Here is a 17,500-nt window from a genome sequence, read left to right as displayed (position 1 = left end):
TGTATGTGTGTGTGTGTGTGTGTGTGTGTGTCTTTGTGACCGTGTGTGCGTGTGTCGGGTGGTGGGAGGGTGGGCTTGAAGTGAGGAAAAAAAAAGGAATTACGTGGATGGTTGTAATGTGATTTGGTGGTGCTGGTCGTAGTTGTGGTTGTTGTAGTTGTGTGGTGTGTGGTGTGGTGTGTGTCACGGTACTTATGAGTGTGTTGACAGTTCTATTGATTTTTATATTTTAGTAGTGGTGGTAGTAGTAGTAGTAGTAGTAGTAGTAGTAGTAGTAGTAGTAGTAGTAGTAGTAGTAGTGGTAGTACTAGTAGTAGTAGTAGTAGTAGTAGTAGTAGTAGTAGTTGTGGTAGTAGTAGTAGTAGTAGTAGTAGTAGTAGTTGTAATAGAAGCTGTTTTTGTTCCTGCTGTTATTATATTTGGTGTTATTTATTTATTTATTTTTGGCTCATCGCTTCTTCCGCTATTATTGAAACTGAAGTATATATTTTTTTCCTATTGTTTTCTATACTACAAATGTCGCACTTCTTTCTATATCGCTCTAATTCTTTGTTATTGATACCGATTTCTTGTGAGTCCCTTAAGCCCTGTGTGAACCTTTTTAACAAGAACAACCAAAAACATTACTCTTCTTCATTATTCTCTTCCCTATTAGCGCTCTATTCTTACTCCGCCCTTTCATCTTTTGCTCTGATCAATGCTGGCACGCTTGTTAAAAAACGAACACAAAAGTAATATCCGAACAAGAGAGAGAGAGAGAGAGAGAGAGAGAGAGAGAGAGAGAGAGAGAGAGAGAGAGAGAGAGAGAGAGAGAGAGAGAGAGAGAGAGAGAGAGAGAGAGAGAGAGAGAGAGAGAGAGAGAGAGAGAGAGAGAGAGAGAGTAAACTTGAAGTCGGTGGTGGAATTCAGGAGTCAGTGAAGTGGACTAACCTGGAGAAAAACATCGGTAAGAAATGAAAGACAAAAAGTGTGAATTAATGGACTAAATTTGTTAGGGAGGAAATGAGAACTGAAACCAAGAACTCGAGATAAGCTGAGAGCAAGAAAAATGAGCCGAGAGAAGAAGAAAAGAAAAGGTTGGGAAGGACGAGCGGGGCGGCGGGAGGCGGGGAGGTCGCTTGACCCTCACTAATGTTTCTTGCGCCGCGCCCCGCCGTGTATGCCGCGGGGATTAAGACGAAAGAAGAAACAAAAATATCGGAAGGGAATCAATGCCACTTCCAATCAGGACGGCCTCCCGGTCTCAAAGCTCCGGGCAGTTTCTCTCCATTGCGCTGCGTTTTTTCCTCCTCGAGTCAGAGTGAGAGAGAAAAACCGGCTGAGAAGCGAAGGTGTTAAGGAACTCCGTCTCTAATTACATAAGAGAGTGGCACAAACACGGGACTGTCTTATATATATATATATATATATATATATATATATATATATATATATATATATATATATATATATATATATATATATATATATATATATATATATATATATATATATATATATATATATATATATATATATATATATATATATATATATATATATATATATATATATTTTTACACACAAAGAAATACGTGAGTGTGTGTGTGTGTGTGTATGTGTGTGTGTGTGTGTGTGTGTGTGTGTGTGTGTGTGTGTGTGTGTGAGAGAGAGAGAGAGAGAGATCGGGCGCACATGGGAAAACAAACCGAGAAAGCAGAAAAAGAAAGGCTGAGAAAAGGCAACAAAAAGAGTTGGAAGTTTTTGCTTGAGGCTTTCTTGGTGGCCGTCTTTTCTATTTCACAACTTTGTTCGCCTCATTTCCACTCGTCGGCCACGGCGTCTGCATTTCTTTGTGTTTCGGCCACCGGCATGTGCGAGGAAAAAACTATATTTTGCGGATATTCAACATATTTGGATAGACAGGCGGACACTCACACACACTCAAACACACACACACACACACACACACACACACACACACACACACACACACACACACACAAACATGGTCAATACAAAGTAAAACACAACTAGCAGGCACAGAGGTATCACTTACACACACACACACACACACACACACACACACACACACACACACACACACCTAACAACTCTCCCAATCCGTAACCCGGCCATTTCTTTCATTATTATTAATCCTAATTATCGGAACCACCATCATCACCATTATTATTATTACCATTTTTTCCCCGCCCAATGTTAATACCGCCAGTCAAAAGTAGATGACGTGTTCGCCCTTTAATTCACGTGGACGGCCGATACTTTTTTTTTTTTCAACACTCGGTAATATACTTTTCCCCCTTTTTTGATGGCTCGTTGCGGGGTGCGGGCGCCATTATGCGGTCGGACCCTTTTTCACCGGTGTTATCGGTCGCATTATTTACTGCCCGGCGTGAAAATTTGCTATAAAATTATTGACCGATAATAGTGCCTAAACGGAGCATAAATTTAATGTTTCACTCGCGCATGTTTTTCCGTTTATTTTCATGATCTACACTGATGCGGTTTTTATGGGTCCAAATAAATCAGTTTCGGCATTAATTTCTCCTTTTTTCAATCCCTTTTTTATGCGGCGATAAGATATATGGCTTCGTCCTGCTCGCCAATTTTTTCAGTTTCTAAAAAAATAGGTTGCCGACCGAGCTGCCGCCCTATCAGTCATAAGCACTTGAGTTATATGCTTCTATCTTTCATTTCCAGTTGTCCTTTAAGTCGGTTTGGCACTAAGGGGCACCGCCGACTACAAGCCACTCAAGGGGAGGCAGATGGGCCATTTTAAGTTCCCCGATTTTTATATGAGTGGCAGCGACGGAGGTGAAGGTTTGGGTTACGAACTTCACGAAAAAAATGTGTTTCTATGTGTGTCGGTGTTTGTGAGTGCATCGTCCTGTGGAAACGGTGCTTGCATTCTTATTGTCACACCTCGCACGCACGCATGCACGCATTCACCCACGCACGCACCTATAACAAATCCGCAGCCACTCAATCATATCACACAAACAAAAACAAACAAATGCGCGAGAACACACACACACACACACTCACACACACACACACACACACACACACACACACACACACACACACACACACACACAGGCACACACAAATAATAATTCTCACAAATCCAAAAGAGAAAGACAGTGACGAACATAATGTATACATGCACCGTGAAACTGACACGACGCGAGAAATACACAAGAAAGAACGATCCGGCGCGAGGCGAAAAAGAAAGAGAATGCGTTGCAGTGACTCCTGAGCAAGTATTATCTCGGAACACAAACACCACATAATATATCACGGCGCGGAGAGATGATGCTTCCCTCGGCGCGGCAAAACATCGGATCGGCGTGGAGGCTGGAGGCAATTAGAAGAAAACCTACGTGTATTAGATTAGGCGGGCTTCACCGACTCGGCCGTCTGTCTATTTTCTTGGGTTTTATGTTACATTTAACAAATGACCAAAAACTACACCAGGCAAAGGACTTTAATATCAAATTCTACCGAAAACCAAATGATTACCTGTTTCTTACTGGCATGAGTGAGTGCATGATCTTAGCGTATGCTGAAATTGATAGAAAACAAGCTATTAAAAGAGTCTGAAGATAGATCAAGGCAAAGGTATTATGTCCTGAGTACAGACGAAGTAGAGACTTGTCCCGTCCATTACCTACAGACCTAATCATCTTTACCACGTAATGAAGTCTCGAAAACACGGTATCCATAACTATGACAGAAAGAAACTCGATGTGACAATTTCTCCTCAATGTCCTCGATTTTAGAGTATTTTTTCGATCACTTTATCATTCGTATCAACACACACACACACACACACACACACACACGGACGACTAAATTACAGATACTGCGCACTGTATGTGGTTTTACGGAGCCCCATCAAGATACACTTTATTTAAAATGCATGTTGTGGCGAATACTCCTGCATGGATAGACACTCACGGCGACACGCATCCACTCATCCCTGCACTCAAGTCTGCATCCATACTCTCTCATATACACAAATACGCACACGCACACAAACACGCACACGCACACGCACACACACACACACACACACACACACACACACACACGCCAAGCAAGGTTGCCCCGTCAATTAGCGAGGCAAGTGTTACACATGGGACCACAAAATTTCCCAGGAACTAATTAATTTGCGGCGGCTACCTGGCCACTGGGTTATTTATGGGCAAAAATAACCTTAAACAAGTTGATAACCCAGTGCAACGAGAAGCCACTCCGCCCTTTTCCGAAGAGCGGTAATTACATCAGGCAAGGTCCAGCGTCGAAAGATTTAGGAGCGTGGGAGGATGGGTGAAAGCGAGGGGCGGGAATGGCTTGTGTGTGTAGGAAGGTGTGTTGACAGGGCTGAAAGGAGCCTCACGCCTTCCACAGAGTATGTTGTTAGGAGCCACACCCAGCAAAAAGCGAAGGATTCTCTCACAGGCGCGTCCCTCGAATGATTCCCAGCGCCGTTCCAAATGGAAAGTAACATGATAGGCATAAAAATGACAGGTTTTCGGAAAGAATTTACAGATTATTCTAATACATATCACAAAATAAAATAATCAATGAGAAATGTTCACCGACGTATATAAAATGAAAAACGCGCGTCGATCACTCTTCTGAGAAAATAACTGACCAAATGCAGAAACCAAGGAAGTGAGTGTGGCAATCCGCGGCCACCCGAAGAGGACGGCCAGAAACATTAACTAACAAACACGACAACACTGTTGTGAAAAAATATTACGGTCTAATAGTAGCATCATAATGAGTTCACACCAAGTCTTTTATAGCTTTGATCTTCCTTACTATATGACGATAAAACTGGCCAAACAGCTGTTTGAAACACTTACATGATCGAAGATGCTCTTGATATCTACATCTGATGACTTAAAACCAGTTTTGCCGCAGTCAGTAACGTAACTGGCACTAATTAGTCAAAACATCAACCAAGAAAGGACGGAACTGCTTTCCACAGGATATTCTTGTATTGTTACGCCATCAATAATTTTTAAAATTCTGGGTTCAGTTAGTTAACGCGCGGCCCTTTACAGCATCAACAATATTAGATTACCGCTTTGTATCCTGCATTGCAGCGAGCCAATCATGTGCACTATCAAGGAAAGGTCCATTATGCAGGAATGGAAGGCCAATAGAGGCTAACTAAGAAAAGCAAAACAGCCTGCATTGGTGGAAAATTGTTAATTTTACGAGTGTTAAATATCCAAATGAATATTAATTATTTTAATATTACAGTCTGAATATATAAACGAAAGAAAATTCGGCCTCTTCAATTATCTATTTCAGTAACGTTTGTGAAAATGTACCACAATAGAAAACTACAAGCAGGAAACAGTACACTGGTGGTTTGCGAGGACTTCATGAAATATGAAGGTTGGAAGATTGTATTTCTGTCTAACATGTGTTGTTTTGTGACCTTTTGAGTCATGAGTAAATTTTGTGTTATTGTATACACCTGTGGTGACTCAAGGAAATAAAGACGTGTACATCGTGTGAAGGTGCAGAGGTCAGTGATCCATCTATATTGTTCTTTTTAATATACGTATCTAACGATCTGTCCCGACATTACGCAGAACTTTCTTACAGATCCATTTACATTGTTTTATTGCATTTTCTAATTAGTTTTCATATCTGACACGCATCACCTTACACTACGAAAAAGATGAAGATTTTAACATTAAAATGAAAGGAGTGTTTTATAATGAATCAGAGGCATCCTGAACATTCTTAGTTAAGCATAAATTGGTAGCGCCTTAATGAAAACTGCAAGAACTCGCTTTTAGCTAACAATCATAAACAAGACGGAATAAAAGCCTCTTCTGATTCTGAGGACGGCGCCGAGGACGAGACAGACAAAAGATGGAAGAAAAGGCCAATAACTGCGCGGCACAGTCTTGGCTGGGCCGAGATCTTAGCAGGGCCAGCCAGCAACACCGGTGGCATTATCATCTTGCCGGCGGGATCGGCAGCAACCAACATGACATTATTAACAATCGCCGCCAACATTATGCAGCAACAAGACTCGGACACAAAAAAGTCTCAGCGTGGAGCAGGAGACAGCAAGCCGCACAGGATCTCCGGGGCGCCAGCAGGACCCTCCGCGGACGAAGAAGATAACAGCCGAGAGAGAGAGAAGCCTCTGAGTGGGAACAGACGTAGCAATAACAGGAGCAAAGATCAACAAAGAGAGGCACACACAAGAACATTACCGACGCCGCACCGGGAACAGCCACGGGAGCGCCGGGCGCGGAGACAGCAAATAGCAGCAGCAGCGGCGTCCTCCTCCCCGTTATCAGTGGGAGGGGGAGTAATGGACGCGATATAAGATGCGCTTCATGGGGTGGAAACAACGGACGCAGACTAAGACTTCAACTTCTCCCTGCAAAAATGGCCTGAGTTATGGTGGCCATTTTTGGCGGGCGAAGATTGCAGCTAATATAGCACTGAGCCTGAAAATGTGAAATATATGGTTTGTGGTGGCGCTCATTTTTTAGCTGCCCTAATGACAATAGACGAGCTGGGGACGAGACTGCCTGGCGTACATAATAAGACTTGGTGTCCTTTTCCTGGAGGAGGAGCATTAGAGACTTTTCCCCGCCGTTGCCTGGACCAGTTTGCAGGCAGGAACATTCGCCGTATTTATATGCTGAAAGGTTTCTTTGATCACATTACTGTAATTATCCAAGTCGGAGTTTCGGCCCGTTTGAAAGTAACTTCTTTGTCGTGTTTTGCCGGAAGAAGCATTTAATAGGCATGGTAATGAAGGCTGCTGTAGCATAGCACCAAAACAAGATACTCGACCAAACAGGCCCTTCCTTCGCCTGGGCGGCATGAACAGCGTAAACACACATAAACCAACTTTTTTAATGAATTACGAGGAATGATCTAATCTGCTAAAAAGGCTGACCACATGCATCCCCTTCCCCCTCCTCCCCGTTCCCCTTCCCTTCCTCCTCCCGATGAAGGTGACTTTTTAGCCGCCCGACGCGAGGCAACTTAGTGCATTAGGTTGTAGCTTGCAATTTGGGACGGAAGGGGTGTGGGGCGAGGGGCTGGAGGGGGGTGGTACGAGGCCACACTCAAAACTTATGAATTATGATCACTTTTTTACCCCTTCTCCAAATGCATTCATTCCTGAACTGCCTGGGAGAGTAGTAGCCAAAATATTTATCGCGGTCGGCCTGACAGCCTTAGTTAGGGGCGGAGACTGGGATGTGATAATGTGTATTTCCGTCATTTTTGGTCAGGTTGAAATAGAGGCGGCATTTGCATGATCTGTTGGCGCGGAATGGCTCAGATAAGAGAATGAACGTATTACCCACAATGGATAAGAGTAGTTGGACTATTAAAAGATAAATGATTGCCCAGCAGCTTCATTATCTGTTGAATAACCCGCACTATCTCTCCCCTACCCCCCGAAATGAAAAACGAAAAAAAAAGGGGGAAATAAAATGACGCCGCACACAATACGAGGGGGAAAATTATCGACAGAAAAAAAAAAAAGAACAGAGAGAATAGCCGGCGCGTGAGTTACCGCTGCAAGTTGGGGTTTGGCTGACAATTCTTTCCGGGGACGTCGCCGGGATGAGGGTATTAATCTCGACCACAATTAACGTCAAGACACACGAGAGATTTACCGGCGATACACGGAGATTAAGTGACGCTGGCAAAACCTCCTTCCTCACTCCGGCTGCCTCACGAAATTCGGGCGAACCCAGCGAGCAATGCGGGAGGGGGACACACCAGTAAGTCTCGAGATAGCGGGCCCGGCGGCGGTGCTGGAAGAAGGAGAAGGAATAGGAAGTGGTGGTGGAGGGAACACGGGGAGGAGGTGGAAGAGGAGGAGGCAAAGAAGAAGCGGGAAGGGTTGCGGGGTAAGGAGGAGGAGGAGGAATGAGGAGTTAAGGAGGGAGGGAAGCTTGGAAGGGGAAGACGATTGTGAGGAGAAGGAATAGGAAATGGCCGTGGATAGAACACAGGGAGGGGAGGAGGCAAGAAAGAAGCGGAAAGGGGTTAGAAGGAGGAGGCGGAGGAGGAGGAGTTAAGGAGAGAAGAAAGCATGAGGGGGAAGAGGTTTGGGAGGAGGAAAAAGAGAAGGAGGATTAGCACGAAGTGAGACAAGGGAGAAAAGGAACTAAGACGAAGTGAGAATGGGTTAAAGGAAAGGGGAGTAAAAGGGATACAGGGGAGGAAGGGAGCAAGAATGAAGGAGGAAGGGGAAGAGCGAAGAAGAAGGAACAGGTGCAGGGAATTTTAGGAAGGACGGTACCAAGAAAGAAGGGGAAGAGGAAGGGAAAGAGAGGGGAGGAGGCAAATGGGACATAGGGACACAGGGAAAAAAAGGTGACCATAGATGAATGTGGAAGGGGTTGAGGGAGGAAAAAGCGTAGGGAGCACGGAGAGGAATGGAAGCAAGGAAAAGAAGGAAGGGGAAAAGCAGAGAAGGAGGAGGACGAAGGGACAAGAGGAGAAGAAAAACGGAGGAGGTGTAGGAAGAACTTAGCGAGGAATGGAAGCAAGGAAGAAAGGGAAGGGGAGAAAAACAGAGAAGGAGGAGGAGGAGGAAGGACACGAGAAGAAGAAGGAAAGAGGAGGAGACGTACGGAATGGAGAGGAATGGAAACAAGGAGGAGAGGGAAGGGGTAAAGCAGAGGAGGAGGAGGAGGAAGGAACACAGAGGGAAGGAAGCAAGAAGGGGGGAGGGAGCGAAAGCGGCGCCCTGCCCCCCACCTCTCCATTACCGGCTCCAGCACGCGCCGAGAGTGTGGCAGATGTATGGACCCGCCGCCTCCCGGGTGTCGGTGTCGCGTGGCCGCCGGTGCCTCGGAAGGGAGAGGAAGGTCAGGCAGGTGAGGAGCGGCCCAGTCACACCTGCTTCCCGCCGCTACTTAGACGAAGGCATTAAAGAATATCGTCTATTGATGCCTTTCATAGTGGGATAAATCGGATCTATAGTTCTTTTCCGTTCTCCAGCCGCAAGTGTTTTCTTTCTTGCCGCATCTAGAAAAGATAATTAGTATCGATAATCATACCGCTGTTGTTCCTATCTACCCAATTAGGTCGAAATTGCCCCTGACTATAATTCCCTGCCGGCAACTGGGTGACGTCACAGCCTGGTTAACTCTCCTCCCACACCCCCTGAACTTATCCTCCTCCTCCTCCTCCTCCTCCTCCTGCACCCTCTCACACCGCCGCCAATCTTCAGACGAGGGCGAGGAGCAGCGGCGGGAGGACCACGGAGGAGCGGCGGGTCACACTCCGAGGCCGCGACGTTCGACACCCGAATCTCAAACCTCGAAATGATTAAAAAAAAAAAGTTTAGCTTCAGGTGAATCATCGACTTCAATTTAGGGCCGGCAACCCGACCTTTCGCCCTCCTCTTCCTCCTCCTCCTCCTCCTCCCGCACGACTTTCGGAGGAGAAAACGTTCCCTTATTACACCATTCCATATGGCTTGAATTACCGTCGACAGCTTGAGGATGTGACACCACGGCGGCCCTGACACGCCGTCCCTCCGTCGCCGGGCCACAGGGCGCAGAGTGGCCCGCCGCGTCAGCCCAAGATTCACCATTTGGTCAATAATCAATAGGAGTCCTCCATGCTGTCTGGCCCCAGGAATTCTTTATGAGTAGGAACTCCGCAGCTCTGTAATTACTCCTGCTCCGGCACCTTTTACCCTTCCTTTTTACCCTCCTGCTCTTCCTCTTCCTAAATTCCCTACAATCTCTGACTAATTACTATTTTCCGAGAGATTTTACTTCACTGATGGCTTAATTTCAAAGTTAGTGGTTCTCCGTGTAAAACAGCGGTAAATATGTAAATTATGGAGTAGATGATGCGTATTCGGAGTGGCTCGGATCCGACCTTCGATAGCGGTGAGGAAGGCGCGGCGGAGGCGGTGTGGCGGCGCGGCTGCGGATTTTGTGTGAGAGTCTGTTCCAATTATTTTCTGGCGTATGTGCCCTCACGAGGTTAATAAGAGTGTGAGCGCGTGTGTGTGTGTGTGTGTGTGTGTGTGTGTATACGGCCGCACTAGCGTCAAAAACATGTACGTAGAGTGAAAACACAATATTCTGGAAAATTTCCGACATCAAAACATGCCAATGACCCATGTGACCTCTCTCTCTCTCTCTCTCTCTCTCTCTCTCTCTCTCTCTCTCTCTCTCTCTCTCTCTCTCTCTCTCTCTCTCTCTCTCTCTCTCTCTCTCTCTCTCTTTGAGCCTAAGGCGAAGTGAAGACCTTAAAAGTGAGCTTCCCTTAGGTTGACGCGTTTGACCTAAAGTCGAGATGCATAACACAAGCAACGACTCATCAAAGAACAAGGCAAGCAGCAAGCCCATTTCTCTGCGCTACCCCCCTACCCCCTTCCCACCTCGTCAACACCCCCTACTCCTCCACCATCCCTCCACAAACACCACAGCGTCTTATGGCTTCAGCACCGCGAGTAAAACACTTCCCTGGACCGCCAATTTCTCATTCTGTGTTTACTTATTCCGGCTTCTTGTGTTCTTGTTTGTGGGGGCCTCGGCTTAGGCTTCGACAAAGACTGCGACGTGTTCACAGATTAGAACGCCATATCAGAAGACCGTATTTGGAGATCAACTGCGTGAAAACAAACTGATTTCGAAACTCGATGCGGAAAGACGACGAGACGGAGACGTAAGAGGGACTAAGAAGAGCAGGGGGACGAAGAGAGCTGGAGGAGGAGGAGGAGGAGGAGGAGGAAGAGGAAGAGAGAAGGAAGAGGAGGAGGGTGTAGAGCGGCGAGAAGACCTTCCTCCCTCCTCCATGAGACAACACCCTTAACCTGAGCTCACTGGCGGTCGGCGGAGATCTCTTCACGCCCACTCTCTGCCGAAGCCCTCCTTGTCGCCAACCTAAACTTTCCCACTTTGAGTTCCTCCTTGAAGGGAAAGAAGTCAAATAAAAACCTATAACAAATACGAATTATACACGGAGAACTTGCCTCTTCCCCAGTTCGCAGTTATATATATTTTTTTTTACACCCTCCCTCTCCTTTCTTCGTCTGTGCCTCCTTTCCCTCTCTCTCTCCCTCTCTCCCGGCCGTCCTCTATCCCTCCCCTCCCCCTTCCCTCGCTCACATTCTTTGTTTGAGAAGTTGAAGATGCTGCACCTTAAACTCTCCTGATGTTTTGCTCAAAGTCCAGATTGTTCGAGCGAAACAAAGATGCCGTGTTGGGACTGTTGTGTTTTATTGTTCCGCGTCTGGCTGGGAAGATAAAAAGAAAATAATAGCCGTAAACTGGGGAGCGCTATGCAACCAGGAGGTTATGTTTTTTTCCTTCGCTCTCTATCTATCTATCTATTTATTTATTTATCTATTTTCCTCCCAGTCTGACAATGCTACAATTTCTTTACGTCACGTCGCCGCTTTGCCCATCTAAATATTTTCAAGATGTAGATTAAACTTGGCTGTTTTTCGTCTATTTCTTAACAAATCATATTATTTCTCATGAAAATATACGTGTGGCGATGTACAGTCAAGCAGTTAAATTCTTGTAATGAAGAGGTGCCGTATATTTGTTTTACGTTAATGTTACGTTAATGCTCTTGTGTACTTATAGGAACCCCGCCTCTCCCTCCGCATCGCCTCAGTTGCGTTGTGGTCAGTAAAATTTCCGAGGAATCCGCGAGTCTCGGTTCAGATCCAGGCACAGGCATCCGACGCGCAGCCCGCCTCAGCAGCTCAGCCTCCGCCGCGGGTTCATCAGCAAGTATATACCTGATGAAGCCTGGGGAAGGTAACTACTGGGATCGTAAAGCATCTAGGAATAAGGGATTCACGATGACAAAACATTCTATGGCTAAAAAGGCAAAATCAGCGCCGCGGTAATGTGCTACTTGGTGTCTCAAATTTATCAAGTGACACAAGACTACAATAAAACAACCCAGTTTGTGATGTCTAAGGATGTCTGTGGTTGAGGCCGCCACGTCGTTTTCCTCGCCAGCTCCAGAGGGTTTCAACGGAGCCATCCAGTAGGCAATATTACCACGCCAGCAGGTTAGTATTTAGCGACTAAAAGAAGAAGTACTTGATTTCGTAACGCTGACAGCACATCAGACGGGTTCTTAAGAGATTATATAAGTTAATCGTCATATGGACATTATTCTTTTGTAGCTTAATTAATCTAAGAGAGTTAGCTGCTGTACTTTGTTGATGAATCTGCCGGCTATTGTGTTTAGTTGTAATACTGTTCCGCTAGTGAATTACTTTCCAAAAATCACGGAACAGGAATTATTTCGTTTGGGTCGGAACACAGGATCGCGATATACATTTTCAACCAAGCATGACGTGCATATTTCAGCTTGATTCAATTAATACAACTATCCAAATAAAGCCAGCCGGCCAGCGCACCGCACGAACCAACTCTGCGACTCTGATTCCCTCCTTACAGAGAAACGTCCGCTTTGGCCGCGAACTATCGGAACACAGGTAGATGTGAAGATGAAAATGCGCTGCTTATCATCTACGGTAATCAGATACCAAAGTTACGCGAAGTATTCCTCTTAAATCCGTCAAGAGTTCCACTTCTGGTGCGGTGATGATGAAACGGGGTGAAAGGTGAGAGCAAAAATCAGGTGATCATCCGATATACATCTGTAGGTGTAGCTAACTCAATGGAGACATCTTAAGGGATTCTTTAATATATAAGGAGATAGAGAGAGAGAGAGAGAGAGAGAGAGAGAGAGAGAGAGAGAGAGAGAGATACAGATATTTACCTCTTCTTCCAATGCTCTGTCAGTTCGAAAAAGCGCCAGGTGTGTGAGGGGGTGACATGCTGACAAACAGGCGAGCGTCAGGCAGGCAGACAGATAGACAGGAGACTCTTACGCGAGCGAGAGTCTTTCCTCCTTGAGACTAATTGTGCGGTGACTAATGAAGCTCCTGGGCTGTTATAATTACGTAAAGATGACCAAGGAAAAATAAACACACGAGGATTACCGTACACACATAGAGTTAACACGTAAAAACAACCCCATCTAAGTGAGTGGTTACGTGTGACTTGGGAATTTCATCTCTGCGTTTTTGTGTTTTGTGTTTTTGTGTTTTTTTCCCTTGTGATTTTTAGACGTATATATTTTTTTTCACGCATTTTTACTTGAACATTTTTTTCTCTCTCTCGTCGCGTCTCCATTTCGAAGGCCGCCGTATCTGTCTTCCTATCTGTCTATTTTTGTCTCTCCACTTGCCTATCTGTTTTTCCGCTCTCTCTCTCTCTCTCTCTCTCTCTCTCTCTCTCTCTCTCTCTCTCTCTCTCTCTCTCTCTCTCTCTCTCTCTCTCTCTCTCTCTCTCTCTCTCTCTCTCTCTCTCTCTCTCTCTCATGCACTTGATACCCTAATTCCATCATCTATCTCCACATTGCATTTTTTTATTCCTTCCCTCCTTGTCATCACTCCCTCAGCCTCTATTCCTGCCTTCCTTCCTTCTCCTTACTTCTTCCTCCTTCCTTCCTTCCTTCCCTTCCCTCCCTCCTTCTTATTCTCCTTGCTTCGCTGATCTTGCTAATCACCTGAACTGCTAAGGCTCGTGTTCACCCCACAGGTAATCAGACGAGGAGTATACGCGTTTATACTTAAGTGGCGGAAATATGAAGAAAAATCCACTGAAATTTAGACATTATTCCATCGCCACAATGTCGTCGACGCCAAACTGATCATGTATCCTTTTCCCTATTCGCCCCTCTCCCTTTTCCTCCCACCTCGACTTCCCAGCTTCTATCTTTCACCTTCTCCTTCCCCCTTTTCTTCTTCTCCTTCCCTCAGCCAGTCGCCTCCCTCTCCTGGTCCCTCCTCTCCTATCCTCCCCTTTCGTCTCTTACTGCATTCTCCCCCCTGAACATCCCAGCTTCCATCCTTCCCCTTAGTGTTCACCCTTTCTCCTCCTCCTTCTTCTTCTCCCCGCCCATGCTCTCCTTCACTTCCTTTCCCCTTCCCCAAACCGATCACGTATCCTCCCTTTCACCCCTCTTCCATTACCTCTCCCCTCTGACATCCCGGCTCCCATCCCTTCCCCTCAGTGTTCTCTCTTCCTTCCCTCCTTCCCTCCCTCTCCCCTTCCCCATACTGATCACGTATCCTCCCCTTCGCCCCTCTTCCTTTCACCTCCTCCCCTTAACTTCCCAGCTTTCCTCCCTCAGTGCCCTCCCTTCCTCCTCCTTCTTTCCCCACGCTCTTCATCCTCCTCTCCTCTCCCCTACTTCTCCTTCACTCCCTCTCCCCTCCCTTCCTCTCCTTCACTTCCTCTTCCCCCTCTCCCCCTCCTCCTTCCCCCTCCACTGTCATCACTGGTCTCTCTTACATGGCAGTCCTGAATATTTCACTTTATCCTTGATTAACCGAGTTGGTATTTTAATGACTGGCGAAATGAAACGTTGTGAATTGATAAAAATAATATAAAAATATACAGGATGCCGCTGCTTCCGTGACGCGGTGGCGGGGGAGTTGCGGGGAAATGATACGTATAAATAGAGCAAATAAAGGCAGATTGAATAAACAGTCAATGATACATATAAATAGACGAAATAAAGCGAGATTGAATAAACAGTCGATGATATTTACAAACGGCGGAAATAAAGGCGGATGAAATAAACAGTCGGTCAATGGTTACACATAAATAGACGAAGTAATGAAGATGGAAGGAATAAATAAACACATGAACCGATGATGATAAAAATGATTCTCAGTCCGCTCCACAATGAGTCCACGGAAGGTTGCTGTTGTTCGCTCCGGCGCCTCACCTGTGCTCTGTCCGTCTCCGCGCCAATCACAGCGATGCCCAGGTAATCATAACCCACCTGGGAGAAGTGAGGTTTCCATCGTTTTGTGATTTTTGGTTATAAACTCGCATCCCTCATACAACAATGGCGCATATCGACAATAATAAAGGTAATAGATGGTATGAGGGAGGGAGAGAGAAAGAGAGGACGCCAAAGTGAATGAGGAGAATGAGAGAGGAAATAAAGGTTGCTCGCGTGGGGAGAGAAGAGAAATATATCGAGTGAAATGCTTTTGTTTGTGGCTGTGTTTGTCCGCCGGCATATGAGTGTGTATTTTAACCCCTGGCCCCCAACAAACACCAGTAAAAAGATGTGCACACCTCCATCCCCCCCACTCCTCCCCCATCCCCCCCCATTCCCATTTTACCTCCCAATGTTTCCCTTTCCCTTTCCCCACCCTCCGTCCACCCCTTCCACCTCTCTCCTACACCCCACTTCGCCCCCCGTCATCCCCTCTCTTTGAATCCACCACCCCTCTAAGAGATGATAATTTTGATAATGACCTCTTGATTACCCTTCCTCTAATCCCACCGCATTTTATCTTCCATTGTTTCTTTTTCCCAATTACGTCCATCCACTCCACCTCTACAGTAACCCCTTCTACCCTTTTCTGAGACTCCAAATTCACTCCTAAGAGATGGTAATTCCGCTATAACCTTTTACCATCCTCGCTATTTAACCTTCCGATGTTCTCTTTTCAACACCTCCCATTCACGTACATCACCTCCACAAAAACCTACCCCCATAACTTCTCACTCCTATAACACCCCTTCTACCCCTTTCTGAGACTCCAAACTCACTCCTAAGAGATGGTAATTCCTCTATAACCTTTTACCATCCTCGTTATTTCAACTTCCAATGTTCTCTTTTCAACACCTTCCAATCACGTACTTCACCTCCACAAAAACCTACCCCATAACTTCTCACTCCAATAACACCCCTACGATAATTTTGCTAATAACCCCCTTGATTGCCACCTTAATAACCCCCGTTCCCCCATTCCCTCTCCCGGTGGCGGATCATTTTCTTGCACAACTTGTCATAAGCTGTTATCTTCCGTCAGCCGCGCCGCGCCTCCGCCTCTCCTTACAGGGAAACTTTGCAAGCCGCGTCAAACGATTATCTAAAGTGGGTTTGTAATGAGACGGTCTCAGAGGACACTCGCATGCTGGTCTCTGCCTCACGGTGACCTGCGCCTAAATGAATCTAAGGAGTAGCGGTGAACACCATAGCAAAAGGTTTCTTGTGGCTGAGGTAAGAGTTTATTCCACCTGACGCGACAGACAACGTGGGAGAAACGGCAGTTGGGGTTGACTTGATTGATACAAGAAAATATGCTGAAGAAACGAACACGTGCCTCCATTTTGAACGACTATATGAATTCTATGTTCCCGTCTTCACCTTTTTTTTCCCTGATCCCCCTCACCCATCCTTCCCGTATCCCTGACCCATCCTTCCCGTATCCCTGACCCATCCTTCCCGTCCCCCTCACCCATCCTTCCCGTCTCCCTCACCCATCCTTCCCGTCTCCCTCACCCATCCTTCCCGTCTCCCTCACCCATCCTTCCCGTCTCCCTGACCCATCCTTCCCGTCCCCCTCACCCAGCCTTCCCGTCCCCCTCACCCAGCCTTCCCGTCCCCCTCACCCAGCCTTCCCGGCCCCCACACCCATCCTTCCTGTCCCCCCACCCAGCCTTCCTGTCCCCTCACCCAGCCTTCCTGTCCCCCTCACCCAGCCTTCCTGTCCCCCCACCCAGCCTCCTGTCCCCCCACCCAGCCTTCCCTGTCCCCCTCACCCAGCCTTCCTGTCCCCTCACCCAGCCTTCCTGATCCCCCTCACCCCTCCTTCCCTTCTCCCTCACCCATCCTTCCCGTCCCCCTCACCCATCCTTCCCGTCCCCCTCACCCAGCCTTCCCGTCCCCCTCACCCATCCTTCCCGTCCCCCTCACCATGCCTTACCGTTCCCCTCACCCAGCCTTCCCGTCCCCCTCACCCATCCTTCCCGTCCCCCTCACCATGCCTTACCGTCCCCCTCACCCATCCTTCCCGTCCCCCTCACCCATCCTTCCCGTCCCCCTCACCCATCCTTCTCGTCCCCCTCACCATGCCTTACCGTCCCCTCACCCATCCTTCCTGTCCCCTCACCCATCCTTCCTGTCCCCCACCATGCCTTACTGTCCCCTCACCCATCCTTCTCGTCCCCTCACCATGCCTTACCGTCCCCTCACCCATCCTTCCCGTCCCCCTCACCCATCCTTCCCGTACCCCTCACCCAGCCTTACCGTACCCCTCCCCCATCCTTCTCGTCCCCCTCACCATGCCCACCGTCCCCCTCACCCAGCCTTCCTGTCCCCTCACCCATCCTTCTGTCCCCCTCACCCAGCCCACTGTCCCCCTCACCCAGCCTTACCGTCCCCCTCACCCATCCTTCCCGTCCGCCTAACCCATGCTTCTCGTCACCCTCACCATGCCTTACCGTCCCCCTCACCCATCCTTCCCGTCCCCCTCACCCATCCTTCTCGTCCCCCTCACCATGCCTTACCGTCCCCCTCACCCAGCCTTCCCGTCCCCCTCACCCATCCTTCTCGTCCCCCTCACCCAGCCTTACCGTCCCCCTCACCCATCCTTCCCGTCCCCCTCACCCATCCGTCCCGTCCC

The sequence above is a fragment of the Eriocheir sinensis genome, chromosome 2 (genome assembly GCF_024679095.1).
Source record: "Eriocheir sinensis breed Jianghai 21 chromosome 2, ASM2467909v1, whole genome shotgun sequence".
NCBI classification, from domain to species: domain Eukaryota; kingdom Metazoa; phylum Arthropoda; class Malacostraca; order Decapoda; family Varunidae; genus Eriocheir; species Eriocheir sinensis.
The sequence above is the reverse complement of the archived record's forward strand: the minus strand, read 5'-3'. Positions refer to the sequence as shown.